General features: G+C 45.2%; 1 pseudogene; it reads right to left on the reverse strand.

Moving 5' to 3' along the window:
• Nucleotides 1–6,242: 6,242 nt before the first annotated feature.
• LOC137564589 (U2 spliceosomal RNA) lies at nt 6,243–6,374 on the reverse strand (annotated as a pseudogene).
• Nucleotides 6,375–6,859: the final 485 nt, after the last annotated feature.

Here is a 6,859-nt window from a genome sequence, read left to right on the forward strand (position 1 = left end):
CCGCAGAGCAACACAGCAAGAAGTGAGGGAGGGGGAGCCAAACTTTGTGGAGGCAGGACAGGACCAGGACAAGTGGCATGCAGGCAATAAAGTGGCAGGCAAACCTGGTGTGTACCACCTGGCCAACAGCAAAGTACCACCGGTGGTACGAGTACCACAGGTTGAAAAGCCTTGATCTAGGGAATCCTGAAAGACCATCCCACTAACAACAGACTTAGCTGCGGAACCCTGTACTTTACTTGAGCCCATCTGATTGCAGGAATGCAAGAGGACAGCTTTCCCAGTAGGGACATTGCTTCTCTGATTGATACTTTTCTTGCTAACAGAAAAATGTTTAATTTTTAAAATCAGAGACTCCTGTTTATCTTTGAGAAAGGAATGAAGTCTGAACTCTCGAGCCCAGCACTATTCCCAGGAACATTTTTTCCTGACCTGGAATCAAGTCTGGTTCTTTCCATTTATTAACAAATCCAGATCCCTTGAGGCACTCTGAACCAATACAAAAGTTGTTTCCCATTCTGAATGGGATTTCCTGCAGGGCTTCCCCTGTCGCCATGGCGATGAACGGAATGACATCACATCACAGGGAGTCCCGATCCACCCCATAGCGCAGCCTGACGTTGATTGGCCAGGCTGCGCAAGGGGTCTGCGGGGGGGTGCCCTCTTTCGCGGCAGGTAGCGGCGGATCGGCGGCGAGCGGGTAAGACACGCAGCTAGCAAAGTGCTAGCTGCATGTATTAAAAAAAAAAAATTATGCACATCGTCCCACCAGGGCCTGAGCAATCCACCGCGGCATTACTGGACAAGCTGAGCGTTACGCCCAGGTGGCTAAGATTTAATTCCAAACCTGCCAGCAAAATATTAAGACACCTTGCAGTACAAGTCGCAGCCAAATGAAATGAAAAAGATGCAGCAAATGCCTCTTATCAGTTACATCCTAAGGACACCTGTATCTTCAATAGTATGGGAGAGTGCCTTGACAGCCTAGAGACAGCTGGGTCTAATTAGGCAATTAAGACAATTATATTGTAACAGTTTATCTGTATGCACAGGTAACAATTTAAACTTGCCTTTTTTCTTAAAGGACTTCCGAGGCCAAATATAGAAAAAAAAAAAAAAAGTTAGATACCTGTATCAGTTTGGAAGACACGGAGGACGCCGTCCGCGCCCTCCGTGGCTATGCTTACTGCGCAGCCGCGGCCAGCTCCGGTGGCCTACTTTGTGCATGCAGGTCGGGAGCCGCTCGGGGGGGCTATTGAGCGGCGGGGACTCGGCGGAACGGCACGGAGGGCGCGGACGGTGTCGTCCGTGTCTTCCAAACTGATGCAGGTATCTAACTTTTTTTATTTTTTTTTCTAAATTTGGCCTCGGAAGTCCTTTAATGAAATTATCCTCCTCCTGGGCAGATGCCTCCGCCCAGCCTCTTTCCCTTAAGATGAAATCTTTGAATCAGGTTTAGGCTGTTCCTAATCTCCTGAAAAACTGCTGGAACAGATTGCTCAGTAATAACAGAAGTGCTCAGAACAGTTTGAGGAGCTAACTTTCTTATAAAATCTTAAAAGTTTCATACATTTCCTCCTGAAACATTAATATAATTAATTTCAAGGAGGAATCCCCTTCACCATCAGTAAGGCCTCCCCCCAAGCATCAGGGAGCAATTGTGAGAGGATGAAAGGCATTTCACTGCCTGGAAAAGAGGCCCCACACTTTTAGTACAACCATGACAAAGAGGCTTTAAAAAAATGAGGGGACAAAATACTTTTGCAAACGCCACAAGACCTAATTTTAGGCTCTGGTGTAACAGCCTGCAAAAATACAAGATGCCATTTAGTATACAAAAATAAATAGCACAGAAAAAAAGGCAATCAAACAACATAAACAGTCTAAGTGTATGAAAATGTACACCTGTTCCACTGGTGTTGTAGATGAGCTGTCCCGGCCCTGAGAAGACTCTGCTGTGCTCGCCATGGCTGTTAGGGACGGAGTGCTGGTGAAACCCAGTCTTAAATAGCCTCCAGGTGAGCTCAATTGGCTCCCAGGTGTACGCTGAGTGCACTTTTGGATTGCTCTGGCCACCTGCGTTCCACCAACAGTAAGTGTGTGCCTCCATTTGCTGCTCTGACTGCAACCGTGGCTAAACTTTGTGTTCCCCCTGCAGTCACGGCCAGCCCTCAGCCAAACGGCATCTCAGGACCTAGCTGGAAGTTGCAGACTTCCGACAACTTCCAGCAGAAGCAGGCACCTTCCACGTGGGATGCCGAGCACATGCTATGTGGTGATTCAGGAGCCGATAGCTACGCTCAACGGGTCCCCACAGAACCAACGTTATGACTTCTATGCGCAGGGACCAGACAGCCTGCCTACTCCGGGACTCCCCAGCACCAGGATCCACCACTTTGGCTTCCCCCAGATGGCAGTAATCCAGCCTGCCCTACTCACCCTCAGCTCCCTGATGGAACTGGACCTTACTGCCTCCTATCCCGAGAGGGACAGGAAAAGCACTGAGGTCTGCATGGTGGTCACATGCTTTTAAAGCCTTACTGCATTTCCTGTCCCTTTCAGGAAAGGGAAGTAATCTCCGGCCCCCATCATGTGGGACTAATGGAAAACTAATTTTTGACAGTCTCAAAACTTTTGGCCAGGACTGTACAGTTTAGAGCCATGGGGACATTTTAAACAGCCCCACTCAAGCACTGAATAGATAGTAACCCCATGTGTTCAACTATCATCTACACTTTCAGTGTGCACGGTAAGTAGAAAATAAGCCTACCAACTCTTGTCAGACTCTTCTGGGAGCCTTCTAGCTGTGTAGGTTACTTTGTATAATAGCTGAGCATTGATTATTAAAGGTTTACATATATTTAAGTTAGGAGGGCTTTCCAATGTCTAATACAAGCATATACAGAGGGCATGATCTGCATATGAAGGAAAAAAAGTTTGCCATTGATTTAGAAAGGGGTGCTTTACAGTAAGATAGGTTAAAATGTGGAATGCATTACTACAGGAAGTAGTTATGGCAAATTTTATAGCTGCGTTGAATGCATTGAAGGACATCCATACTTAAAATTACTAGGTAATTCCCGGCGGTGTTAATCCAGGGATTTTAGCTGTTATCTGGAGTAAGGGAGGATTCTTTTCCCTTTAATGCTGGGAATACACGGGTCAATTCGGCAGGCGTTTAGCCGCCGGATCAACCCCAGCCGCGTCCCCGCGTGCGCGCGGATCGATTGCCGCTCGTCCCCGCCGGCGCTTCCTTATCAGTGCTCGATTCCATGCCATTGTCCGCCGGCGGAGATCGAGCGGGCGGGAGTCGAGCGGCTTGATCAGGCCAGCTGAATATTATCAGCTGGCCGGATCAGCTGGTCAATACACGGTACAGAAACGTACCGTGTATCCCCAGCATTAGGGCTAAATTGGTCCAAGCCTTGCAAGGGTTTTTCTTACTCTGGATCAACTGGGATATGAGAGAATGCAGAACAGTGTTGTAACATATTTTCTATTTGAACTTGATAAATGGCCGTCCTTTTGGTTTCAAAAGTATTTTATTAAAGATATGAAAAAACAATATCACTAATACCCGTTATACCAAAACTAAATCTGATAATATGCATATGATAATATACAAAGGATGATCAAATACACAAGGAAGTGCGGAAATGTTAAAATGAGGATCCTCTTTGCTTGCAAAGGTACAAAAATACAGTAATAACTTTGAAATAGCATAAAAGTGTTACATACCAGTCATCAAGAAAGATTCACAGAACACCCCAGGAAACAGAGTTGAAAATAAAAATTTAGTTAACGATGAATAATGGACTAGTAATGGAAAGTCAAGTCTGGCATATTTTGCATAGCTCGGAGTCTTTAAATTCATAGTAGTCTGTCCAAATTGGTCAACCCACCCGGTATGAAATAGGGCCAAGAAACCACTTGACTATAAGGTGTCCTGGTCCCAAACATTTACTGTCAAAAACAATTCAAGTTAGAGATAGCCCAGGTAGGAAATAACATACTGTAAATGACGTTTAACTATGTAACTTTCATCGCACAGAACAGTAGCAATCCTAAACAGATATTTACATATCTACTGAAAAGGTCTATGTCAAACACATGCAACAGCACTACCTTTGAAGTGAGGACTATGTCACTGTCCAACAAAGTATATACCGGTATGAAGTTCGTGTTTTTATCCCAGTTTGTTTGCAGCTTGTGACAATACCAAAATATGTTTTTTCTCACCCAGGGAGAAATCACATTTAAATCAGCCATTATCCACATTTCTGGACCTTCCATAAAGTCAGTCCAACATGTAATACACCTTATGCATTGTTAAACCTATATGACGTTATCAGCGGAGGCCATCACTGCTTTTATATAACATTTCTTTACCATTTCCCAAACATCACCTAACCTCTGGGAGTTACTCCTGCCATTATTGTTTTGTCTTTGTGCTTTATTGGGAGAAAAACAAGCCAGTAAAAAAACAAAGTTTCTTCTTTATTTCTTTAGCTAAAAATAAATTTCCTAAAGTAGTGTTTTCAATCTTTACATTTTGAAGGCCTGTTTGCCACTACACAGCCTGTTGTAACTGGGCACATCTTAATGACCAAACCAGGACAACAAAGTTGCTCAAAGCGCACCTGAACTGACATGGGACATGATGAAGAAACATAGGTACATAAAGTCCTACTCAGAAAATGTCTGAAGTCTTTCTATTATCCTGCATTGCAAGTATTAAAAAAGTAGCATTTATGCAAACAAGCTTGGTGAATACATCCCGATTCTCTACTTCCTCCTGTTCCAGGTCCCACAGACACAGTAAATCAGTCAACAGTGAGTTATAAAGTACTGTTTCAGTACTCTGTGTTTGATCGATTGATGGAGGACTCAAAACCCACAGAGGGAGAGTACCAAGAGATACCATGTACAGAAGTCCAACCCTTACTTTACTCTGAGAAGAAACGGGGAGGACCAGTAAAGAGGGTAACAGCAGAATGAGTCAGTGTGTATGGTTAGATCTCCACAGGTCGTGTGAAGAGAGTGTTCACAGGAAAGCAGAATGAGAGATGCCACCAAGACAGTTTAGTCATATGGGGGAGTAGATGGTACATGCTAAGTTGCGTGGCTCAATAATCCAGAAACAATAGCAGAATACCCCAAAACAACAGTACTAACCATCTGTCAGCGGAGACGACTTCACTTGCTATAGTGTTTGTATGTGTGGCGGGTATACTGGTCACAGTTTTTATGGGAAGTGGGAGTTATAAAGTCCATGCTTGTGATGGGGGTGGGTGGTTGTTTTGCTAGTCACAGCTGTTGGGGACAGCATTTGCTGTTGGAAGGAGGGTAATGGACAGTCGCAATCCAGATGAATGCGTTAACAGTAGACTCCATTTACAGGGCTAATGGCTGCCATTGCTGTATTCTGCCCAGGCAGAGGACTCTGAGAAAACTACAGACTGAAGCCTTACAAGTCTGTGGTGAAGGGGATCTTGACCATATACAAGTGTTTTGTTTTGGGTTTATTTTTGCCATGATTGATTACAGTGTGCTCATCCAACATATTTTTTAAATGAATGATATGGAAACTTTCTTATCTCTATGGATACATTTACCTCATCATTAGTAGCCAATTTTTTTTTTTTTTTTAGCTTGTCTTGGCTCCTGTTGCATGCAACAGGAGTCCCGGTCAGCAAGGCTATTAGCCCCGTGCACGGAAAAAGCGTGAGTGCCCTAAAGCACCCCCACAAAACGTGCACGAGTAGCCACGGGCCCCACAATACAGCAGGGCCCTTCCGGTTGTTCCCCGAAGGGAACCTTCCCCCTTTGCCATCGGCTCAGGGGGTGGCATCCTCCAACACCCGAGGGGTTGGAGGATCCTGGAGTCCTCCGAGGAGGACCCCTACTGTGCCCAGTGGTTACCCAAAGGGCCTGGCCATGTGGCATCCCACATGGTCCGGGTGGCTCCCCCGAGAGGGAGCCGGGTGGGAACCGAAGTCCCCGGTGCCAGCAAGCTGGCCCCGACCTTGCGGCCGGAGTGATAAAAATTCAGCACTCTCCCTAGCCAAAAGGCCGGGGAGCTGCGTTAGTTGGCGATGCATATGGGCAGTACAGACCAAAGCACCCTACTTCCGCCTGAGATCTGCCACATCTCAGGTTTTTTCAGGTGCACCTGGAGCGCCACTTCCAGGGGCAGTATGCCTAAGCAAAGCCCTCAGCTATTCAGCCTCGACCATGGTATAGATCCATTCAATCAACCCCTGGGAATTACGACCAGGAAGGACACCCTGCCACAGTGCCATCCCTCCAGGTCCCCCCAAAAATTTCAAGAACAGATACTACACTTGATCTTAGCCAAAAGGCCGAGAAGCGATCCAGCTTGCCGACAGTCATTGAAAATAATAGTCATAATGTAGGATTTGGACTTTAAACAACCTACCCATAAACTTTTCCCTCAGTGCTTTCAGCAACTTTCCATGGTGATAAAATCGCCAAGGATGAGAACATTGTGAGCTGGAAATTTCATGCATAATGGTATTGTCATTTTCTGTCGGCTCCTACTGTTCTTTTTAATATGCTATAAAGAGGCATTGAGTAGTCTGAGCATACTGATTTTACAGGATGTTTCCTAAGCTAATGTATATCTTGTTTTAAAGGAGATTTCCACACTATATGGAGAAAGTAGACTTTCTGTAAAATAACCTGCAAGCCTAAACTAAAGAAATAATTCCTATAACTGTTCAGAAATGCATTTCAACTTTATGCTAATTTACTCTAGTTCACGTCTTCATCACATCACGACTGGAGTATTGCAATGTCCTCTATGCAGGCATTCTAAACAAAGACCTGCACCGCCTGC

Source organism: Hyperolius riggenbachi, chromosome 3 (assembly GCF_040937935.1).
Source record: "Hyperolius riggenbachi isolate aHypRig1 chromosome 3, aHypRig1.pri, whole genome shotgun sequence".
Classification (NCBI taxonomy): Eukaryota; Metazoa; Chordata; class Amphibia; order Anura; family Hyperoliidae; genus Hyperolius; species Hyperolius riggenbachi.